Below are 13,050 nucleotides of genomic sequence, written 5' to 3' on the forward strand. Positions count from 1 at the left end.
AGTGACATCACAGAAATCTTCCAAGGTCTCTCAGAGGAACTCCCAGGTTGCTGGTAGAAGTGTATGAGCAAAGAAAAAGGCTTGATGCCAGCGCCATTCTCTACTACATGTGCAGCTCTAACCATCAATTTTTTCACAAGCATGGGGGAAGGTGTTTGACTCTTAGGTCCAAGTGTGCTTCCTAGGCAGCTGTTTCCTACCTCCTCAGAGGAGACACAGTGGGCTGGAAGGAAGGCTGGTTCTGATCTTCAGGCTGCCAGCTGGACCTCCCTAGTATCATGTTGACATCTAGAAAGTTCAACTCCTGTATGCTTTCTTCTGATGGTTTATTTCTGACTATGAAAATGAACAGGAAGAACAACTCCTAAGTCTGAAGGTGCACAGGTCTCACTACTTCACATGGAATCTGAAATAAAAGTCTTTACTCCTTCAAATCACAGACTGGGTATGTTGGAAGGGACCACAGTGGGCCATCTGGTCCAACCTCCCTGCTCAAGCACGGTCATCCCAGAGCACATTGCACAGGGTTGTGACTCGATGGTTCTTGAATATCTCCAGTGAGGGAAACTCTGCAGCTTCTCTGGGCAATCTGTTCCAGTGCATGGTCAGCTGCACAGTAAAGAAGTTCTTACTCTTAGTCAGGTGGAACTTCCTGTGCCTCAGTTTCTACCCGCTGCCTCTTGTCCTATTGCTTGATATCACTGAGAAGGGGCTGGCTCCATTGTTTTGACACCCTCCTTTCAGTTACTTATAGACATCAATGATGTTCTCTCTCAGTTGTCTCTTCTTGAACAGGCCCAGCTCCCTCTGCCCTCCCTCGTAAGAGAGATGCTACAGTCTCTTAATCGGCTTTGTTGCCCTCTGTTGGGCCCATTCCATGTCTCTCTTCTACTAAGGAGCCCAGAACTGGATACAGTGCTCCATATGAGCCCTCACTAGGGCTGAGCAGAGGGGCAGGATCACCTACTTCGACCTGCTGGCAATGCTCTTCCTAATGCACCCCATTGGCCTTCTTGGCCACAAGGGCACTGCTGCCTCATGAATGGCTTGTCCGCCAGGATCCTCAGATCCTTCTCCACAGAGCTGCTTTTCAGCAGGTCAGCCCTCAGCCTGTCCTGGTACATGAGGTTATTCCTCCCCAGGTGCAGGAACCTGCTTTTTCTATTGTTGGATTTCAGAAGGTTCTTCTCTGCTCATCTCTCCAATCTGCTGAAGTCCTTCTGAAGGGCTACACAGCCCTCTGGGGTATCGAACGCTCCTCCCAGCTTTTTGTCATCATTGATCTTGCTCAGAAGGCATCTACCCCCTCACCAAAGTCATTGATGAATAACTTAATACTCTTAAGTTAAACAATATCACTCCCTGCATCAAAGGTGAGAAGTTTCCTATGAATTAAAAGGAAACAAGAAAGAGAGTTGCTTTTGTTTCATTTTGTTTCCATTAATAACATTATAATAACTACACTTACAAAAAAAGAGCCTTTTATTGATTCTGGCAGATCAGCATATATGTTGTGGCTAAAACTGTTGGCTTAGAAAGGACTGTTCCTCATCACTATCCTGAATCTGACTTCAACGATAACATATTCACTCACATCTTCCTTAGGCCAGTAAAAAGGAAAATAATTTAATCATTCTTTCCAGTAACTCAGGCCTTTTCCTGTCTCTGAACCTTTGTCTTATAACAGCTGAACAATGTGTCAACATTATTTTTCTTCCAGTCTTTTCTGGATATAACACTGGACCTCTCCCCTTTGACAACACCTTCTTTTCCTCTTCTTTCTCTCCTTTGTTATTTCATAACTAACTGCCTGGTCTAGACATAAAATCCTAGGAGACACATATTGTGGTTTATTTACTCTAAAGAATTTTTTCTTCTAGCTCTTTTGACAAATCCTTTACAAGTAAACACAAATTAATCTGTAAAATGGTGGTTTAAAAGTAATGTAGTCAGAGTTTTCTCCAGGGTCAATAGCAGCAGAAACTTGTGAGATAGTACAATTAAAAAAGGTTATTGAAAGACCATCCTTGAATGTTTGTTCCAGGGCTCTTTGAAGGACTTGAACAAAACTTGCTGCTAGTCCATCTGACATTAGGTGACAAGCAGGCAGTGCACTGCTGAATTTCTTTGAAGAATCCTTGGAAGTTTCTCAGAAGTGAGACAACAATGGACAGTTGCTAGCAGAGGCAACATTTTAAAACTCATCCTTTTTGAAGTTCAAGGCATAATTCCCATTGGCCGAAATGTTACCCATGGTATACAGTCAGGTCATAGGCAAAAAACCAACTCCCTATAAGATCACTTCACAAAAGGGTTGTTTGATTTTCTGTTTGGTTTGTTGTTGTTGTTTGGGGTTTTTTTTAATAAGTCTTTATAGTCAAATAATAGAAGCAGTGGTTCACATTTACAGGAGTAAGTAATTTCTTCATTCACAAACTTACAATTTAAGGGACAGAAGGGAATAATACACTGTCATCTAATCTGACACGTGCCAAAGACATTTATCCAGCTGTTTCAGTAATGAGTCCAATAACTTGTGTGTAGTTAAAATAATGTATCATCCAGTAAGGCATCTGATCTTGATTTGAGGATTTAAAAAATGTGACCAAGCCAGCCTATTATTTTACTTCATTCTTATATTTGTTAAAATAAGCCAGGTCTTGTTTCTTGCCTGAATTTGTCTGTGTCTAGCTAAAAGTTATGAGTTGTTGGCTCATTTTTCTCTGTCATACTACAGACCCCATAAGCACTGGGCACTTCTCTTGAGGTGTTTAGAAATCTTAAGTTAGGCACCCCTTGTTCTGCTCTTTGATATGGTGAACAGACTGAGCTATCAATATGTTAGTCTCCTCACTCCTGAGACTTGTGAGCTGCCCCCTGTCATGTTCTCTTCTTAGTCCAGTTTTCACCCCATGGCTGTGTACAGAAACAGCCATACAATGCAGAGTCCTTGTACTTTGCTGATGGCATCTTTGGTACCTGTGGTTTCCCCATGGGGCCTCCCATCCTAACCAAAAGATGTGCTCTCTGGAGTTGTTTAATTTTGGCTTGTATTCACAGTTTTTTGGGGGAATTCCATCATATAACTGAGCCTAGCAGCCCCTGTGTATTCACATTTCCTTATGTGAACAAGCTGCAACTTTTTCTGAGAAAAGGATTCTCCATAGCAGCAGGTTCTGGAAAGCTCTTTCACTCAGCTATAAATTTGAAGAGATTTATTTTTTAAAAATAACTCAAATCCCCAAACTTTGAAAACAGCAGTTGTCTCCATTTGAAAGAAAAGAGCATAAATAAGCCATCTATGAAACTGCAAAAGTATGGAAAGTTGAATAACGTTTCCAGACATTAAGAAGCGAATCAGACATTTGGATTGGGCAAAGTGTGAAGTTCTGTGAGGGATGAGAAGCTTAATTTTGTTCAGACCAAAATCGGTCCAAAAATACTTCCATCGCCTTATCCAGTAAAAGAGGACATTCCCACAATAGCCTTCCTCTGTATTGTAACTGAAGACTACTTGAGGCTGATCTTGGATTCTGGTCCATTTCGAGGATCTTCACATGCTTTAATCTGTCCAAATCTCTGAAACACGCTCCTCTTTGCAAGTCCTACTCTGCAATCTCCTTCTCCGTGTGAGTCTCCTCAAAGGAATTCCTGAGCAAGTTTTGTCTTCAGTTTTACCAATAAGTGATGCTCTTTGTGATCCCCTGTGGAGCTGTGAAGCTCAGGGTAAGTATCTGCTAGAGAAATACAGGAGCAAAGGATATTGGGAAGAGGGCCAAGCAATTCAGATGTGATGCATTTGTTATCATGGGGCTGCAGGAAAAGCCCTCATTCCTTTACCCATCCCAATTTTCTTTTTCATTAGCCTCTTGACGCTAACCTCTGAATAACTTCTAAAGTAAACCGCCCATAAATATTGCACGAGTCTCCAATACTAAAAGCTGATAAAGTTTATAGCACTTATAAAATAAATAGAAGGAAATGCTTTTCAGTTTCCTATTTATAGGTCTCAAGAGGGATCTCAGGTATGATTTATCACTTCAATTTTAACTGTATTAGCCTCCCCCTATCACAAACACACAACTCTTTTCCTTGGTCATTCTTTTTTTCTCACACACAGCTGCTTCCTCTTTTCCCTGTAGACATGCTCACACCCACACAGCCATTTGCCCTCCACATCCTTTTCTAGCAGACAGGAGAGTGTTGAGTGCCATCAGTTTTCACCAGAGTCAGCAGGTGTTGAGGGTTCTCAGCATTTAGCGAGGGGCTCTCAACCACACATAATTCAAAGGAAAAACTACTTTTTTCAAGTGAACGTGGCACGTGGCCAAAGAAGGATTAAAAAAGAGGGAGGCAACATTTTGGACGTGGGTGGATCATTAAAGCACAGAGAGTATAGTTAACATAGGGTACGTTTCTTTTTAGGGCTTTCCTATATGCTTTCCAAGTGTTAATGTTTCTGTGTATGCATTGCACTTGAGCAGATAAATGGACTGTGGCTAATAATACCCTTTTTCTTGGAGCAAATAAACATCACTTCTGTTTTATAAAAGGGGAGGCACACTTCTGGCCACATATCATGTGTCTAAATTAGCATTTTATTTTGGTGCAAAGGTGCACTTCTGAAGCAAATCTCCTTGTCCCCATTTAGTTTATTTTCCCATTTAAATAGAAACTCTTGTTCAGAAATATAGCAGCTAACTGGCATTCAGCCCATGGATCCAGACTACAGCTAAACCAACTTAAACTCCCCAAAACACATAAATGTGGACATCAGATCTTCAGTGCCAGCTGGTTTGCTTTAGAGTTCCATTCCTGTTACAGTGCAGCACCTGCTAATGTGTCAAGCCTCAGTTCTACCACAGCATTTGACACCACCACATCCTCACTGTGTTTTCCTGTCCTGGTTCTACATTAAAAACCAACTAAACAAAAATGTCTTTCATGACTGTGATTGAAATAAATATATTTTTGTTTGAAATTCACACAGACTGTACTTTCAGGGTTTTCCTCCCCCAAGAGCTTCTACTGATTCTGGAACATGAAGAACAGTGAAAGAGAGATCACCAAAAACAGGAGCCCTTACACCTGAAGTCTAACTTGCTCCAAAATAAGGGATATTGCTTATGTTAAGCTGCCCATCTCATCACAGGAGGGAAACTGCAGTTTAGATGACATGAACCTGCTTGCTAGAAGGACCCATGTTGAATGGGGTAGGTGAGGGGAAGGTGTAATGGAAGAAAGGTTTAACACAGGAGAAAAAGGAAATGACAATTGAAAGCATCTGCATGCAGTGAAAGGGGAATTCTTCAAAAGCAAATGCCTCTCTTATTAAAAAAAACCCCAAAACTGATATGGGATGAAGAGTACTCTGCAGACAGAATTTCTGCTCCTGGGTGTCAAGAAGTGGCATTTCTCTTTGAAACTTGCAAAGCCCTTCTTACAATTTCTTCATATATCCTCTGATAACAGTCTCTGCACATGAAAGGCCACTGAGAAAAAGTTAATGTCAGTGAATCATGCTCAATTGTTTTGGCTTCAGTGCTGAGGCTCTGCCTCGCTGATCCTCCCTCTTACAAAATATTGCCTCGTCAGCACTGCTGTTCTTCAGGGCCTGCCCCCTTCCTTTCCAGTTTCCATTGCTCTGGATAAGACTTTGCTGTTCTTGGTGCATGAGCCCTCACCTCTACCACATCTGATCAAACCATCCCCCTTTTGTTATTCAGCCTACTAGGTAACACAAGTAACACGCTGAGCCACTTGGATCCTCACAAGTCTATGGGACCAGATGGGATCCATCCTAGGATGATGAGGAAGCTGGCGGAAGAGCTCTCCAAGCCACTCTCCATCATCTACCAACAGTCCTGACTCACTAGGGAGGTCCCAGATGATTGAAAGTTGGCGAATGTCATGCTGATCCACAAAAAGGGCTGCAAGGAGGACCCGGGAAACTACAGACCTGTCAGCCTGACCTCAGTGACTGGCAAGGTGATGCAGCAGATCATTCTAAGTGCAATCACACAACAGCTACAGGATGGACAAGGGATCAGATCCAGCCAGCACAGGTTTAGGAAGGGCAGGTCCTGTCTGACCAATCTGATCTCCTTTTATGATCAGGTGACCCACCTGGTGCATGAGGGGAAGGCTGTGGATGTGATCTACCTGGACTTCAGCAAAGCCTTTGGCACTATACTCCTGGAAAGGCTGGCAGCCCACAGCTTGGACAGGGGCACTCTGTGCTGGATTAAGAACTGGCTGGAGGGCCGGGCCCAGAGAGTGTTGGTGAATGGTGCTGCATCCAGTTGGCGGCCGGTCACTAGTGGTGTCCCCCAGGGATCAGTGTTGGGCCCAGTTCTATTTAATATCTTTACTGTAGATCTGGATGAGGGGATCGAGTGTACCATTATCAAATTTGCAGCTGACACCAAGTTGGAGGAGAGTGTTAATCTGCTGGAAGGCAAGAGGGCTCTTCAGAGGGACCTGGACAGGATGGAGAGATGGTCTGATTCCAACAGGATGAGGTTCAACAAGGCCAAGTGCCGGGTCCTGCCCTTTGGCCACAACAACCCCCTGCAGCGCTACAGGCTGGGGGCAGAGTGGCTGGAGAGCAGCCAGGCAGAAAGGGACCTGGGAGTTTGGATTGACAGGAAGCTGAACATGAGCCGGCAGTGTGCCCAGGTGGCCAAGAAGGCCAATGGCATCCTGGCCTGTATCAGGAACAGTGTAATGGTTTGGCTTTTAGGCCTTCCTTGGTAACCAGGTCGAAATCAAGGAAGTACTATGTCTGGTATTCCATCCTATCTTTTTTTGTAAGCAAGAGTATAAATAAGAAGGAGAGAAGAGGGTCTGTCCTCTTCTCTTTTGGTGGACATTGAAGTCAGCGGGTCCCTGCGGCCGCTCTCGCTTGCGTGGGAGTGAGGCCTGCTGCGGCCTGTTGTTTTCCCGATCCGAGTGGAGAAATTCAGAGAACGGCTTTCATCTTCTTGAGGAAAGTATTAAAATTTTGGTTTACTAGTTCTTTATCAGTTGGGTATATCTGTTTTTCTGGTTTTGGGGGTTGGGGTTCTCTTTCTTATATGTATATAGTGTTTTTATAACTGTAATTAAGTATAAATATATATATAAATTGCTTTAGTTCAGTTTATTTTGGTTTTTATAGGTTTTTTTCCCTTTCCCTTCACTTCCCAGTGTGACAGGGGGAGGGGGAAGGAGGCTCCCCTCACTGTAGGCCGGGGGACTTGGCAGGGAGCCAAGCCCAAACCAACACAAACAGCGTGGCCCAGTGGGTCTGGGGAAGTGATTCTGCCCCTGTACTCAGGTGTGGTGAGGCCACACCTGGAGTACTGTGTCCAGTTCTGGGCCCCTCAGTTCAGGAAAGATATTGAGGTGCTGGAGCAGGTCCAGAGAAGAGCAACGAGGTTGGTGAAAGGACTCAAGCACAGGTCCTATGAGGAGAGGCTGAGGGAGCTGGGGTTGTTTAGTCTGGAAAAGACAAGGTTGAGGGGAGGCCTTATCACTCTCTACAACTACCTGAAAGGAGGTTGTAGCCAGGTGGGCATCGGTCTCTTCTCTCAGGCAACCAGGAGTAGGACAAGAGGGCACGATCTTAAGCTGTGCCAGTGGAGGTTTAGGTTGGATATTAGGAAGAAATTTTTACGGAGAGAGTAATCAGACATTGGAATGGGCTGCCCAGGGAAGTGGTGGATTCTCCGTCCCTGGAGGTTTTTAAGATGAGGCTGGATATGGCACTTAGTGCCATGGTCTAGTAACCACAGCAGTGTTGGATTAAGGGTTGGAGTTGATGATCTGGGAGGTCTTTTCCAACCTGGTTGATTCTATGATTCTATAGTAAGTACCTCTTTCATCATTTACTGCTTTATACCCCACTGACCATGTATTGTCTCGTATTGACAGCAGCTACAGCTGCAGTTTTCTACCTGCTCAGGACAAAGACAACTAGTCAATTAATATCAACTCAATTCCTTTCCAGTTCAAAGTTTACTGAATCTCTGTGGTCATTGAGAACCACTTCTGCACACAAAAAGTAATATTCTGGTTTAGTTCATCTTTAATCACATCTGACAAAATTGACCTATTGGATAATATTGGGTTATATTCATTGCCTTCAGGAAATATTGAAACTGTAAGAAGAGAACTGTAACTTCAGATGACTTACACTTCCACCATTTAAAACACCCTGTTGTCAGCTTGAAACTGTCAAGCACAAGGTTTGTTTCAGCTGAGTTCAGCCACCTAAAAATCAGGTATATATAGAAGTGTGAATTCAGAGTCCCTCTATAATCAGTGGGGAGACATAAGTGGCTACATATGACGTTGCCTCCTCCATTAGAGATACCTCTTAGGATGACATGAATGCTGCCTAGGATAGGAAGTTCATTTGTCCATGTGGCCTGTATTGTCAATGAGATGAGAGGGGTCCTTCAGAGGGGTGATTCAAAGACAGATTTTGTGCTTTGTGGTGCAGGAAGAAGCTGGAGAATGTAGAGAAGGCCAGTCTGTAGCCACAGGTCTGGCATGCATCTAGTTCTCCATGCAAATGCTTCTCTTGCTAAAAGATAGTATTAGAAATTAGAAGAGTAGTGTCTTTTGGTTGTCATCCACTGCCTGGTGAATAAGTTGTTTAGGGTTTTCATAGCAATAAGGGGATTCCTGGTCTGTAGCTGCCCAGCAATTCTTCCTTCCCAAGCTTCCTGACCACAGCTCATCCCTTGTCTTCTAAAGGCCTTTCTGCAGTGCATGTCTCCTATGGCAGCAAAGAGGTTAATGAACAAGCCACCCAATACAGTCTGCTTAGGATAACAACAGACTCAGGTGTTGAACTGCCTGTCAGATACCACAAGGTCAAACGCAAATGAATATAGGAGCGAAGCAGAAGATGTCCCTGGTTGCTGAGGGAAATGAACAGGGCCTGGAGATGGCTGGGGGAAGCGGCCTGACAGCCAGCCATCAAAAGCCAGGTGGATTGATTAGTCTGCCAAGAAGCAGCTTGGTGAAAGCAATATGTAAAACGTAAATGTCAGGAAGCAACATGAGCTTTGGAGCTCTGTGAATAGCCTCTAAAGACCAAGCCTGACGTGCCAAAAAGCCTTTATTCACAGAGGTCGGTCCTCTTGCCTGTCACTGAGTAAGGAGGATGGACTGAGCTTTCCAAGTCCAGAATACGATATGGGTCTTATCAAAGCATTTTATTCTGTGCATCTTTGGGGTAACTTGTGTCTCTTGATGAGCATACCTCTGGTCACAGAGAGCTGCATGCAATACAGCCCACTAAGGTGTGAGAGCCCAGTCAAGGCCCTTTGGTCCTGCAGACAAGATTGGTAAAGATCACAACAAACAGAACTGACCTTCCTGAAGCCTGATGAATTGGGAACAAGAGATCAAGCACTAATGTAGGGCTTAAATCCTCCCTGGTTCCTCTCCTGGAAGAATAGGTTTTTGCGAGCTGAGTAATCTTCATTGCTCTTGCTCCTGGCCTCAGGATAGATAGGAAACAGCAGCCCACCGAGCCCTGTACTTTCCTTACTGTGCCTCAGCACAGGACTTGCAGACCTTCTCTGCAGGAAGAACTGTCAGCATGGAGCTTCATGCTCCATTCAGCTGTGGGCCTCTCCATTGAGATTTCCAATGAGAGTGAATGTAACTAGCTCCAAAAGAGCTGTGGTTTTAGTGGTATGGGCACCTGTCCACTAGGAAGTGTGCTGAAACCTCTGATGCATTTCACAGGTTCCACCAGAGACCCATCAAACACTAATAACATTCAATCACTGCTAACCAAGGCTGATTTTGGACCAGATGTTTGGAAGTGAAATACTACCTATCCCACCACAAGCCCCTGCCATAAGTCAATTATACATTGCAGTATTTGAAACCAATAAAACAGAGCTTTTTACTATATGACATGGCTTTCTTTGGAAGGTATTGCAACCACAGTGGAGTTTGGAAACTTCACACATAGCTTATTTTTTTTCTTTAATGACTTTATACATATATATCTTGTTACCAACCTTTTTATACACATAATGTTTGGGTTTTTTTAAATTGCAAAGAATATTTTTTTCCTTGTTTCAGTTTGGCAATGAACTATATAATCTTGTTCCTTATTTAGATGCATTTGTTCACTATTCAGACAGCATTACTACTGCCCACAATTAGAATCCACTGTAATTCAAACACTATCACTTATCACACTCCAACCCACTCAATAGACAGTGTGGTAGCAGAGAGATCGACACATCTTTTGAGAGAACCTAAAGCTGGAGTCTGAGCAGTGGTTTGGCACAGAGAGCTTCACCAACTCTAATGGTGTCTAGTCACTTTGGTGGGCAGTCAAAGGCCACCAGATGCAAAGGTAAGCCACATCTCTTACATATGACCTATAGGCTAACAGGGATTTGTAGTGATTTGGCATAATCCACACTTAGTTTTGCATGAGGACAAGCTGCTGCTGGTTTCAGCTGGCTCTGAAAGAGCCCCTTAGATGAACAAAGCAGATCTTGACTGGAGCTTAGGTAGCTCTGTATGGTGAATAACTTAATAACCCTGATGTTACCCAGAGAGAGGTCATCTGTCAGCACACCATTAACTCCAGGAAGAAGGAAAATTTCGATACATAAGACAAAAACCCTTGTTGTTTAATGTCAGTTGAATTTATCAAATGAGGTGCATCCACAAATTCAATGCTGCAGTGGAAAAGAGGAACAGTCCCTAAAAGTGAAGGGAAGCAAAAATAAGAGTTGTAATTTTCTTATTAAAAGAGGAAATGGATGGAGACAGAGGTGATAATTAAGTACGAAACACTAAATTAAAAGAGAGATATCCTACCTCTGTCCCAGAGATGCTAAAGAAAATAAAACAACCTAGGGAAGCTCTTTAGCAATTTTAAGAAAACCCAGTCCTAGAGGGACAGGGAATTGTTTCTTTGTGGCAAGATGGGGACCAATTCCCACTCCAGGCTCTTCAGTCTTGACCCTCTCACCTCCCTTCCCCCTCCGCCTTCCCAATCTGCAGCCTTGGCCTGCCATCCCTCTGCTGCTGCTCTCCCCTTATCCTTTGCTGTCTTTTTGACTTTTAGCAGTTCCCTAGCAACAGCTGTTTGCAGTTGAGAAGAAGAGCTCCGGACACTTTGCAGGCATAGCAGTGGGCAGGGCTCAGCCTTGGCTCATGGGTGATGGCTGACCCCAGAACTGGGGGAACACGGAGCAGCTCCAGGGCAACAATTTCTGCACTGATCCCAGGTTATGACCTGAGACAGTGGGGCAGCAACTAACTCTTAAGCTTCAATTGTTCTTCTTGCTAGTTAACAACAGGTTACTCATTCTGCTTAATCTGAAACACTTATTTCCTCTTGCCAAGCACTGGGCTTCACCCAGTGGAAAAGCCTGTCAGTGTGGCAATCCTATGGTAGGGACATAGGGACATAGGTATTCAGACATGGCACAAGCGTCCCCATTCCTCTTGTTAAAAATAAGAGCTCTGATTTTTATGTGTTGGATGTTGTCCATCCCACCTTGCTGCTGGAGGCTGTTACCTCTGGAGCAGAATTAGGAAAGGTGTGCTCACAGCTCAATGGCTGCACTTCACAGTGACATGTGTTAGCCACAGCCACATGGGCTACATGCAGGGACAGCCAAGGACCCAGGCTTGCATTCCCTTCCACCCACTCTGCTTCTGTAGCAGCAAGGCTCTGGCACAGGGGAGGATGGGCAGCTGAGGGCAGCAGTATCACTGCAGTAGAGCTACTGGAGCTCAGCTAATAGAGTGCTAACCTATCATTATTATTGATGATGTCGTTACTATTATTGTTATCATTATTATAGTCCCCTTCTAATTCGCCCCAAAGAAAACAAACCTGTGTAACTTCATATAGCAGCCATTCCCTCACCACTCACAAATTTCTCCTGTCAGAAGTGCTGAAGTTATTCTGGAAAATATGATGCAAGTTTTTAAGCCATTTGGTAGGACTTTTGAAAATTGGACTCCAAGTCATCATACTGCAATAATGAAGTTACTCTAGAATAGAGTAGTACACTAGCTAAATTTAAGGTGGGCACATACTTACAAAAACCTATAATGCCAACTGATCAAAGCATCTGAAAGACCCCACAGAATAGTTATTTCACTTTAAAACAGAAGAAGAAAAAAGACAAGGTTTTCTCCATTATCCAACACAACAAATGGCCAATGTTTTTTATCAGGCAGCCACTGATGTGTGAATTCTGTGATAGTGCCTTGATCATAGGTTTTTTCCTCCTGTTTATTTCCAAGTTTCTTAACTATCATGTTGAATAAAGATGCAGAACTGTCTTGCATGATGGAAATTATATGTCTGGATGTGTTGTGAATCTGACCTCATTCTCGGTCTTGTCTTTTTCCAGAGTGGTGTTTTGTCTATGCCTTGCTCATCTCTGTATGGACAGGGTCTTGGCAGCCCTGCCAGCTGGCACACTTCATGTATGAGACACATCAGTTACCCATTGTTTCACCCCACCTCCCACCACCTGGTGCAGTGTCCACATTTCCTGGCAGTTCAGGAGGCTGTTCAGCACTCTTAGCAGTGTCCCCCTCTGGTACCCTGCGTGTCTGCCAGCCAGCTGCGTCTGGGGCTGGTGGTCCCACAGCAGGAGAGAGGTTGCTGCCTCCACAGCTGCTACCAAGTGTGTGACTTCTAATCCCCACATATGTCCCATATGCACGTGTTTTGGGTAGGAGTAGACTTTCCCTGCCCATCCCCATGTGACTTGGCATACTACAGCAACTTAAGAGTGCTGTAAGGTACAGAGTAGTGTTAAGGTGAAGCCTCATAAAGGATAACTAGGTGCCTTTTCTCTCCTAGCCTAAAGAGGCCCAATCTGTACGTTGCCCTTGCTGTCCTCTACATCAACAGCAATCATCATTTGCACTTGTATCCCCTTCTCCCTTCTCTACCACTTTCACTTTCTGAGCTCTGACCCTAAGCCTGAATCTCTATGACAGTAATCTCTGTTGCCTGGAGAAGCTGTTGTGCAGACTGGGATAGGATGTAAATGGATG

This window comes from Neopelma chrysocephalum, unplaced genomic scaffold (genome assembly GCF_003984885.1).
Source record: "Neopelma chrysocephalum unplaced genomic scaffold, ASM398488v2 Primary Assembly neopelma1_60, whole genome shotgun sequence".
NCBI classification, from domain to species: Eukaryota; Metazoa; Chordata; class Aves; order Passeriformes; family Pipridae; genus Neopelma; species Neopelma chrysocephalum.